Raw genomic sequence first — 12,012 nt, 5'->3', positions numbered from 1 at the left:
TAGTGTCTTCAACCTTGAACAGCTGGTTCATGTGGATGTCCTATGGATTTTATTTGCACACAATGGAAAGGATTTGTTTTCTCTAACAAAAAGGAGTGGGAATGGCAAACATTCAAGGAGGGTGTTGGGGGCAGAAGAAGGAAAGGGGAACGAGAGCTAAGGAAAAAAGTTTGAAAATGCCTTGGACTATTAACTATTCCTCCAGATGGATAATCAGTATTGAGGCTGGAGGGCAGGCCAGACACCTTTCGCCACCGTTTGCCTTTCATCTTGGACTAGATGAAAGCTCTCAATTAAAAGCCTATCAGTTTGCAAGTAAATCAATCAGAGTCATCACATCAAATAAAACTATTATTATTGCAGTGCCTCCCTATTAATCTCCTTGGAAGATAATCTTCCTGACAGATCAGGCCTTGCAAGCTGGAAAGCCTGGCCCAGAGCACCCAAACAGTCTAGAACTGGCACAGCCCTTCCCCCCTCCCCTTCCCCCTCAACCTAATCCTTCTTGTTGTCTGTGGGGAGAGGTGAAAGAGTGTGCTGAAGCCACTGCACTGAAGCCAACACTATGTATTGGGAAAAGGCCTGCCTTGTTCCTAGGGTCTCCCTATGGCATATGATCTTGTTGGCTCCCCTTTCCTAACTCTCCATTTCTTGTCTTCACCCTTTCTTCATTTTCTTTTCACTGAAGCATCTTTCTGGATTATATAACCCTGTTTTCTCCTCTTCCTTTTCCCTATTCCTACTTGGTCGAAATACTCTCCCTCCTCTTGGCATAACCATCTGAACCACTTATGTGGAGACACACTGTTATCAGCTGGGCATTCTCTGAGTATGAGTTATTTCTACAGGCCCAGGCTAGGCTCAGGAGTAAGGAATACAAGTCCCAGGATTTAATGACCAAGGGTTCTTTAACTTCTACCCCCAAGCAGGGTGTTTACAAGCACTGTGCCAGTGTAAGGGTTAGGAGTCTTCAGGGATCAGCAAAAGGAGATGAGTTCAAATCAGTTAGATGAGTGGGTAGTGGAAAATGCCCTGTTCTGGAATTAATATTTGATCTTGGAATTTCACAGTTCAGATGTTGCCAGCCTCATCACTGGTGTTGCCTTGGCTTTGCAAATATATCAAGGAGACCCAAAAGGCATTGGGATTGTAGCACTTAGTATGTGAAGGGGTGCCTAATAGTTCATAGGTAAATATATCCAGATAATGACTTCCACAGCTTTATTTGGTACCCTGAGAGCTAGGTGGGGTCTTGTTGGGGATTCTCACTGCCCTTCAACCAGCCCTGGGGCAGTGTGGGAGGGCCCCTCCCACCTTCTGGCCTCAACCAGAAGAGAAGCAAGCTTGGCTTGGCCTCCCAGGTTGGCCACATGTCTAATGGCGGGGCCGTGGGGGGGGCTGTAGTCCCCACCCACAGAGGAAGGTTCATGACATCACCTGATGGGCAGCCCAGCTCATCCAATCAGTTAATCACCCCAAGTCCCTCCCCTTCCACCTTTGTTACTGTAATAAATTCTTCTGCCCGCCCCCTGGGCGGGCGAGACCCATTCAACCATCAAGCTGTCTCCCCGGGATTCTCTTCCTGCATCAGACATGTGAGGGAGGCTGGCAGGGAAGGGGATTTCAGCATTTCTCCTCAACTCAGCAAAGTCCACAAAGATACGCCTTATTCCTTCTACCGGTTGGAGGGGTAGGGCTGAGTCTCTTTCTTAGTTTTGGGGTTCAGGCATTTTCCCCGGGAGGTATGGGAAAAGGGGTCCTCAGAGGCCCGGACAGGGTCTGGCTTCTGGATTAAAGCAGAAATCATGGCTTCCTCCAGTTGGTCTCCAGCTTGGCACTTAGGCAAGTGTTGGAAATCAAGTAAGATCTACCTTTTTCTGAGCTCTTCTTTCAAATCCATAGGCCCAAGGCCAGATGCAGCCAGGATTGAAGAGTAATGTGTCTTAGAGTAAAGGAGTGTTTATGGGACCCCAGCTCCTACTACTTTAAATGCCAGGTTCAGTGCTTCATGTCTCTGTCTCTGGGAAAGCATTTGAGAAAACCCCAAAGAAACTGGCTACTGCGCTGAGCATTCAGAACTTGCCACCGTGACTCCAGGTTCCTGAAATACCCCATTCCATGTAGAGTATACCTCAGACTGCTTGGTACATTGAGCCTCCTAGCAGGTGTCTCAAGAGACTTTTCCCAAAAAACCTTTGTGTTTCCTTTTTTCCTGATCTTGTAAGAATATTTACTTCCAAACAAATATTGTATTGATGCTCAGCTATCTGCCGGCCTACTTTTCTTAAATGTCTTTATGCACCAGTGTCCAGCTGAAGATATTTAAAGAGAGGTAGATACTGCTCCCTGCAACTCCAGCTATATGAAATAACCATGGTATGGTTGTTTGGATGTTGGGCCCAGCATGAGAAATAAGCAGGGGATGTAAAAAGATACTTACTCTAGAAAATTTCCAACTTAATTACATGCATATACATATAGAAATTTAAAAAGTTTATATTCTTAAAAATAATATATTCACCTAAAGCACACTGGGTTTGGACCCTGAGTTAGTGTTTTCCAGTCTTCCGTGTGTGTGTGTGTGTGTGTGTGTGTGTGTGTGTGTGTGTGTGTGTGTGTTGTTGGGGATAGTATTGCATATGTTTTTATCTGACTTTTTGTTGCTTTCAACAGATTTAGATATATTCTACCAAATATTATGGAGTTCCACATACATGAATGAAAATGAAATAACTGAGACCATTAATATCATTTTAATTTTTAGAGGAACTAAAAGGTCATGGACAATAGTTCGTTTTGTCAAAAGACTTCAGGTGCCCATATAAAACTTTCAAAATGAAACCCATTTTACCAGTAAGCATGAAGAAAAATTTTAAAAAATGCAAAAAAATAGAATTTAAAAATCAATCTACGTAGTGTTTGAAAAATAACATCTCTTTTGCCTATTTGAACCAAACTTAATTTTTTAATCCATTAAAATTAAAGAAACTCATAAGATGATGCTAAGTGAAATGAACTCCATGTTATGGAAACAATTGTTATATCACAGTTGTAACTACTTTCAACGTCTCATCTGTATCTGTAGCTTCTATTATTGATGATGTTCTTATATCACCTTCCTGTGGTTGTACCTACACTATCTCTGTAATCTTATCTGAGTGTATTAGAAACCGTGTATACTGGTATTAGAAGTAGGAAATTGAAAGGGAATACCAAAATTCAGAGACACGGGGTAAAAAAAGACAAACAACTACAAAAGCAATACTTGCAAAACTGTTTGGTGTAAGTGAACTGAACACCTCATGGGGGAAAAGGGAAAGGGGGAGGAGGGAGAGGGGTATGAGGGACAAGGTGACCAACAGTACAAGAAATGTATCCAATGCCTAACATATGAAACTGTAACCTCTCTATACATCAGTTTGATAATAAAAATTTGAAAAAAAATAAAAAATGAAAAGAAATTTCCACTCACTAGATTCCTTTCATTTTCTATGTAGAGAGTAAAAGTCTCTCTAAAAAATGGAGAAGTGGTGAGAAATTGTCACGAGAGGGCACATTGTGGTCATGGTTGAATTTTCCAAAAGCATTTCTCTGGAAAAACACAAGCCTTATTATTGGCCTCCTGTCTCTGAATTGTTGTTTTCTCCTTCTCTTCTTCCTCTTTCCTCCTCCTCCTCCCATTTTGGTGTGCAAGTCCTGGTGCTTCAACTCAGAGCTGAGTTTCTGTGCTCAAGGCTAGTGCTCTTGAGCCATAGCTTGACTTCTCGTTTTTTTGTTTCTTGCTGCTTAGGCTGCCTTTGAACTGTGATCCTGAGATCCAGTCTCCTGACTAGCTAGCATTACAGGCTTGAGCCATAGCACTTGGCTGAACACTTTCTTTGTGGATGGATTTTTGAATGAGACCCAAGAGAGAAGAACAGTAGAAAACACAGAGTAGGACTAACCTCCACCTGAGCAATATTTGAATCTTTATTTTGCCAGTGCTGGGGATTGAAATCTTGGCCTGAGCATTGTCCCTGGCTACTTTTTGCTCAGAGCTAGAAAAACAAAAACAAAAACAAAAAACAAAAAAACCTCAGAACTAAATAACTGCACAGACCAACTAGACATAACTGACATCTACAGAATATGCCATCCAGCAACACCAGAATAAACATTCTTGTCAGCAGCACATGGAACATTCTCCAAAATAGATCATATCTTAGGGCACAAAGCAATTCTGTACAAATTCAGAGGAATAAAAATCATTCCCTGTGTTCTCTAAGACCACAATGGAATAAAATTACAGCTCAACTCAAACAGCCACCACCGAAAACTCTACAAGTCATGGATACTAAACAACACATTGCTGAACCACCAGTGGGTCATTGAAAAAAAAAGAGCAGAAATGCAAATATTCATGGAATTAAACCAAGATGAGTACACAAAGTACCAGCTCCTTTGGGACACAGCAAAGGCAGTATTCAGAGGAAAATGTATATCTATGAGTGCCCATATCAGCAAACTGGAGAAACCTCAATTCAACAACTTGAGGAAGCACCTTAAGCTCCTTGAAAAAGAACAAAAATCCAAGCCCAGAGCCAAAAAATGGGAAAAAATAATTAAAAACTACATCATTAAAATTAAGTGACTTTCAGTACAAAAGAAAAAAGCAAAGAAAGAATAAAAAAAATTGCATCCCTGGGAAGAATCCAGTTTGATCATGGTGTATGATTTTTTTGATGACATGTTGAAGTCTACTGATCAGAATGTGTTGAGAATTTTTGCATCAATGTTCATTAGGGAAATCAGTCTAAAGTTCTCTTCCCACGATGAGTCCCTGCCTGGTTTTGGGATGAGGGTTATACTGGCTCCATATAATGGGTTTGGTAGTGAACTTTCTCTTTCAATTTAATGGAAGAGTTTGAGAAATATTGGTGTGAGTTCTGTTTGAAACCCTTATAGAATTCTGTGAATCCCTCTGGACCTGGAATTTTCTTAGATGGGACATCTCTTATTGTTGTTGCTATTTCAGTGCTGGATATGGGTCAATGACAATATTGCCAAAGGATATCTACAAATTCAATGCAATACCCATTAATATCCCAACAACATTTTTTAATGAAATAGAGGAAGCAATCTAGAAATCCATATACAAAAATAAAGATCCCAAATAGCAAAAACAATCCTAAGCAGAAAGAACAGTGCTGGAGGTATTACAATACCAAACTTCAAGCTGTATTATAAAGCTATAGTAATAAAAACAGCTTGGTATTGGCTTGGTATTGGAACAGGCCTGAAGACCAATGGAATAGGAGTGAAGGCCCAGAAATGAACCCACAGAACTATGCCTACTTAATCTTTGATAAAGGAGCTAAAAAATAGGATGGAAGAAAGATAGCCTCTTTAATAAATGGTGCTGGCAAAACTGGTTCAACACATGCAACAAACTAAAACTAGATCTTTATATATCACTGTGCACCAAAATCAATTCCAAATGGATCAAAGACCTCAAAATTAAAACAGATACCCTGAAAACACTAAAGGAAGGAGTAGGAGAAACACTTGGGCTCCTTGGCACAGGACAGAACTTCCTTAACAAAGACCCAGAAATGCTACAAATCAAAGGAAGGATGGACAAATGGGACTGCAACAAACTGCAGAGCTTCTGCAGGGCACGGGGCATAGCTTGCAAGATAAACAGAAAGCCCACAGATTGGGAAAAGATCTTTACCAGCCATACAATGGACAAAGGCCTCATATCTAAAATATATGCAGAATTAAAAAACTTAAATTCCGGGCTGGGAATATGGCCTAGTGGCAAGAGTGCTTGCCTTCTACACATGAAGCCCTCAGTTTGATTCCCTAGCACCACATATATGGAAAACGGCCAGAAGGGGTGCTGTGGCTCAGGTGGCAGGAAGAAGCCAGGGACAGTGCTCAGGCCCTGATTCCAAGGCCCAGGACAGGCCAAAAAAAAAAAAAAAAAACCTTAAATTCCTCCAAAACAAAACCCCAAAGAACCAACAGCCTCCTCAACAAGTGGGCTAAAGGCTTGAAAAGAGACTTCTCTGATGAGGAAATGAGAATGGCCAAAAGACATATGAAAAAGTGCTCTACATCACTGGCCATAAAACAAATGCAAATCGAAACAACATTGAGACTCCACCTCACCCCAGTAAGAATGTCCATTATCAGGAAAACTAACAATAACAAATGTTGGAAGGGATGTGGCCAAAAGGGAACCTACTTCATTGTTGGTGGGAATGTAACCTGATTCAAACACTTTGGTATGCAGTATGGAGATTCCTCAGAAGGCTAAACATAGAACTTCCCTATGACCCAGCAGCCCCACTTTTGGGCATCTACACAAAATATTACAAAGTAGAACACACTAAAGACACCAGCACAACAATGTTTATTGCAGCACAATTTGTCATAGCTAGAATATGGAACCAACCCAGATGCCCCTCAGTAGACAAATGGATCAGGAAAATGTGGTACATATACACAATGGGATTTTATACCTCCATCAGAAAGAATGACATCGTCCCGTTCATTAGGAAATGGAAGGACTTGGAAATAATTATACTAAGTGAAGTGAGCCAGACCCAAAGAAACAGACTGTGTGGTCTCCCTCGTAGGGAATAATTAGCACAAGTTTAGGCTAGTCACAGCAAAGGATCACAAGAGCCCAATAGCTATGCCCTTATTAATGCATAAGATAATGCTAAGTGAAATGAACTCCATGTTATGGAAACGATTGTTATAGCACTGTGGCAATTATTTTCAACATGCCCTGTGAAACTGTAGCTTCTATTATTGATGATCCTCTTGTATCCCCTTCCTGTGGTTGTACCCGCACTATCACTGTGTCTTATCTGACTACATTGGAAACTGTATATACTGGTATTGGAACTAGGAAAGTGAAAGGGAATTTCAAAATCGAGAGACAAAGGATAAAAACAAATGATTACAAAAGCAATGCTTACAAAACTCTTTAGTGTAAACCAACTGAACAACTCATGTAGGGAGAGGGAAAGGGTGAGTGGGGATGGCAGAATGAAGGAGAAGGTAAAAACCTGTACAAGAAATGTACCCAAGGCCTAACACATGAAACTGTAACCTCTCTGTACATCACTTTGACAATAAATAAGAAAAAATGAAAAAAAAGAAATGTAAATCAATAAAACCAATTTGAATGTTCATATCCACATATAAATGTGCATGTATATGTGTGTATGCATGTAGATTAATGCATGTTGGATATTTGTGTTAGTGTGAAACCCTTTTACTTGTAAGTATTAAATAATTATACATTGACACAAAAAAGAAGTAAAGAGTTGAAAGAAGACAAGACAACAGGTTCCTATCTCCAAGTTCTATAGTTACAAGGATAGCTAGGATCCAGTTATGTGTGTGCCTTGTATATTTGAACTGATGGTGTGAAAGAAATCCTATTCTTCTAAATAAAAGAGTTTGTTTCTTTGAGAAAAAAAAGAAATTAAAACTTACTTTTTGTCACCAAAAAAAAAAGAAGGTCCAGTGGATGATCACAATAGTTCAATAGATATGTACATATGAAAACATAAGATAAAGCTAAGTGAAATGAACTACAAAATATGAAAACAAGTCTTTAGTGTTTAGTCATTGTTGTTGCTATTTTCAAGGTACCATGTGAAATTATGACTTTTTCTTTCCAATGGTTTTACCCCTGATATCACTGTAACTGATTTGGGTTCCCTGGATATTGTATATACCTTTATGAGAACTAGGGAAGGGAAGGGGAGATATCAAAATGGAGCCACAGAAAGTTAAAGTTGAACCAACGCAACAGCAATACTTACAAGACAGTATGCTACAAACCTGCTGTACAACTTGAATGGGAAGGAATGGTGGAGAAGGTAGAAGAAAAATGAGGGAAAAGGTAACAAGTTCGATAAGAAATGTATGCAATTCCTTACATCTTCAACTGTAACCCTCTGCACATGACTTTGACAACAAATAAATAAATTGATCATTTAAAAATATTATTCCGGTGCTGGGAATATGGCCTAGTGGCAAGAGTGCTTGCCTCGTATACATGAGGCCCTGGGTTCAATTCCTCAGCACCACATATACAGAAAATGGACAGAAGTGGCGCTGTGGCTCAAGTGGCAGAGTGCTAGCCTTGAGCAAAAAAGAAGCCAGGGACAGTGCTCAGGCCCTGAGTTCACGGCCTAGGACTGGCAAAAACAAAACAAAACAAAAAAATATTATTCCTTGGCTGGGCAGGTGGCCTAGCAGTAGAGTGCTCACATAGCACGCAGGAAGCCCGGGGTTCGATTGCTGGGCACCACATACACAGAAAGGCCAGAAGTGGCGCTGTGGCTCAAGTGACAGAGTGCTAGCCTTGAGCAAAAAGAAGTCAGGGACAATGCTCAAGCTGAGTCCCAAGCCCCAGGACTGGCAAAAAATATAGATAGATAGATAGATAGATAGATAGATAGATAGATAGATAGATAGATAGATAGATAGATAGATAGATAGATAGATAGGAGAGAGATTGTTATATCACAGTTTTAAATACTTTCAACGTGCCATATGTAACTGTAGCCTCTATTATTGATGATATTCCTGTATCACCTTCCTGTGGTTGTACCTACACTATCTCTGTATCTTATCTGAGTATATTGGAAACCGTGTATACTGGTATTAGAACCAGGAAATAGGAAAAGAATACCAAAATCGAGAGACACAGGGTAAAAAAAGACAAACAACTACAAAAGCAATACTTACAAACTGTTTGATGAAAATGAACTGAACAACTCGTGGGGAAAGGGAAAGAGGGAGAGGGGAGGGGGAAATGAGGGATGAGGTAACAAATAGTACAAGAAATGTATCCAATGCCTAATGTATGAAACTGTAACCTCTCTGTAATTCAGTTTGATAATAAAAAAATATATAATATATATACACATATGTATATTTATATTATATATATTTATATTATATATATATAATTCCTTAACTATAATCATTGCTAAAATAGATAGCCAGGTCTCTGTGGATCTCAATTGCAATCCTAGCTTCTCAGCTGAGATCTGAGGATGGTGGCTTACAGGCAGTCCCAGCAGGAAAGTCCAAGAGATTCTTATCTCCAGCAAACCATCAGAAAACCAGAAGTGGCATCTTGGCTCACACTTTGTACAGCAGCAGCTTTGAGCATGAAAGCTCAGGGACACCACCCAGGCCCTGAGTTGAAACCCTATGAACAACAACAAAAATTCAACATAAAGCTACCCTATTATCCAGCTATTTCACACCTGGTACATTTACACAATAGGTTACAAACCATGATATATTAAAACTACCAGCACAACTATATTTATTGAAGTACTGTTCACCATAGCCAAGATATGGAATCTGCCCAGATGCCCCTCAATGGGTGACTAGGTCAGGAAAATATACACAATAGAATTTTACTCATCCATTGGAATGGAAGATGTCCTATTTGTAATGAAATGGAAATACCTGAAAAACATTATATTAAATGAATTAAGTAAGTCAGGCCCACGGAAATAAAGGATGCATGTTTTCCTTTATATAGTGAAGGTAAATTTAGTTTACAGGGTGGTATGCAAATATATTAAAATATATTAACTGAGATACAGTAGCTTCAAGGGAGAACTCTAATAGTATAATTCATGAGAAAGGCAAAGTCAAACTTCTGCTAAATAAACCACTAGGAAGCAGATACTTAAGGAGGGTAGGCTCAAATCAGCAACAGAAGTGGACTTATGAATTGAGAATGATAATGCAGTCACATATCCAATGTGTATCCTACAAAATGAAAATTAGTGAAGGGACTGGTAAGGAAGGGATTAGTGAAATATTGAAAGGGGTGACATTGATCAACACTTTTACAGTATTTATAACTTGTACTGTTAAAGGGGATTCCATTGTATAACTACAGAAAGATAATTTAATTTTTAAAAGCAAAAGAATAAATTCATTTCTAAACTATTTTGATGTTTCCATATACATATTTAATATATATGTGTATGTACACAATACCCATTTTAGACACACTATGATTGATACCCATAAACACCATTTCATTAAAATGATTTCTACAGGCTTCACTATCTCAATTTCAAAAATGTATATCAGGTGATTTTGTGTTAAAGCTGTTATCAAATCTCCATTGATCCACTGTCTCCAACACAAGACATGATGGGTATTTCATCCCCACCATTCATTTGAATTAATCATTTTTATGCCACTAGGAGGACTTGAACTCAGGGCCTGAATGCTATCCCTTAGGATATTTCTAAAGCACACAGATAGGAAGTGGAGTTGTGGCTCAAGTGGTAGAGCACTAGTGCTGAAGAGCTCAGAGACAGCAACCAGGCCCAGATTTCAAGCCCCATGACTGAGCCTCCCCCCGCCAAAAAAAAAAAGTGAAAAATGTAAAACATGCAGATATTTTTCATTCTGATACATACCTTTCTTTAGGACCATGATAGGCAGTTACTCTAGGGCATGCCATAAATCTAACCTTTCTTTGCACTCAGTATTTTTTTTTTTTTTTTGGCCAGTCCTGGGGCTTGGACTCAGGGCCTGAGTACTGTCCCTGGCTTCTTTTTGCTCAAGGCTAGCACTCTGCCACTTGAGCCGCAGCGCCACTTCTGGCCATTTTCTGTATATGTGGTGCTGGGGAATCGAACCCAGGGCCTCATGTATACGAGGCAGGCACTCTTGCCACTAGGCCATATCCCCAGCCCCGGCACTCAGTATTTTTTAGCTTGTGTCTTGATTTGTCATACACCCTTGCCTGAACTGTAGTCCTCTATTGATGCTTGTTTCCCATAGTCACAATATCCAGCTCTGTTTGTTTACACAGTAATTGGTGAAACTGTTTTCAGCCTGGACTGGCATGGAATCAACATCTTCCTCCCTCCATCTCAGAACACACACACACGTAGCTGGAATACATAGCAGGTGCCACCACACCCAGCTCTTGGTTAAGAGGGTCTCATGAAAATTGTGACTGGGCTGTCTGTGAACTGTGATCCCACTCTCAGTCATCTCAGCAACTTACACAACAGTCATGAGTCACCATGCCTGGCTCAGTTTTTTAGTGTGCTAGATATGGAACTCGGGACCTAAAACTAAGCCAGACACCAGTCAGTATTCATCAAGTTTTGCTCTCCTTTCTTAAGCTACTGTATTACTACTTAGAACATCATTATCTCTGTTGCTTAAAGTGTTTCCCTTATGTATCTATCTTGTAGTTTCACATTAAAAGATCTTAATTTGAAGACTTTAATGGAATGACAGGAAACTAATCTTCTACAAGTGGCAATGCAATTTTTCAAAGAAAGTGTTACAGAAGTAATATTGTATCCACCATGTGTAGTTTACAATGTTGTCACCAATCAGTTGGCTGTAGTCATGTAGGATTATTCGGGATCATCAATTATGTTCATGGTTTCCACATGTTCATCACACCAGTGTCAGGGTGACTGTTTCAGTGGTTGTGTAGTACAGTGTGAAATCAGTTTGCCATATTACCAGCATTGTTTTTCTTTGCTAGTGCTTTGTGTATGTATTTATTTTGTGAATCCAAATAAATTTTGAGATTTTTCTATTTTTGAAAAGGACATCACTAGGGACTGGGGATATAGCCTAGTGGCAAGAGTGCCTGCCTCGGATACACGAGGCCCTAGGTTCGATTCCCCAGCACCACATATACAGAAAACGGCCAGAAGCGGCGCTGTGGCTCAAGTGGCAGAGTGCTAGCCTTGAGCGGGAAGAAGCCAGGGACAGTGCTCAGGCCCTGAGTCCAAGGCCCAGGACTGGCCAAAAAAAAAAAAAGAAAAGGACATCACTAGAAATCTAATGGGGATTGCATTGAATCTACTGGTTTCATTGAATGTTGCTGGTGTAATTCCAGCCTTGCCATGATATTCATTCTCATCCTTGAAACTGGGGTGTCTATCATATTCTAGTTTCTTCTCTGGTTCTTTCTTCAACACACTTTGGTTTTCA

This window comes from Perognathus longimembris, chromosome 3 (assembly GCF_023159225.1).
Source record: "Perognathus longimembris pacificus isolate PPM17 chromosome 3, ASM2315922v1, whole genome shotgun sequence".
Classification (NCBI taxonomy): Eukaryota; Metazoa; Chordata; class Mammalia; order Rodentia; family Heteromyidae; genus Perognathus; species Perognathus longimembris.
Note: the sequence above shows the minus strand (reverse complement) of the source record.